Raw genomic sequence first — 415 nt, 5'->3', positions numbered from 1 at the left:
TCACCAATGTCCGATAACAGATATGGCACAAGAAGAAGAAGAAGTGCATCTGGTAGGGGTGGGGAAGGGAACAGAACAAATGTTATTAAATGTTTTGCAGGCCGGATACCTTTTTTATTTTATTTCTGTAATAATTCAGTGAAAAGTTCTCAAGAAAATTTTACATTGTAGGAGAATTCAATGTGAAACTGATAAATTTTTATAAAAAGATGGATTTTTTTTGTTTTTGTTGTTACCAGAGAAACTTATCAAATCTTTGCTGGAAATGGAAATACAATTAAAAGATTATATTATCATATTCAGTGAGCATATAAAACAGTTAAAATATTATAGATGCTAATACAGCTTCAAGTGTTCCTTGAAGCTTAACTGCCATTTAATGTATTTGGGATGTTTCATAAAATAAACAAAAGTT

This window comes from Protobothrops mucrosquamatus, unplaced genomic scaffold (genome assembly GCF_001527695.2).
Source record: "Protobothrops mucrosquamatus isolate PMUCROS unplaced genomic scaffold, P.Mucros_1.0 scaffold5210, whole genome shotgun sequence".
Taxonomy (NCBI): Eukaryota; Metazoa; Chordata; class Lepidosauria; order Squamata; family Viperidae; genus Protobothrops; species Protobothrops mucrosquamatus.
This window is presented reverse-complemented; position numbering follows the sequence as displayed.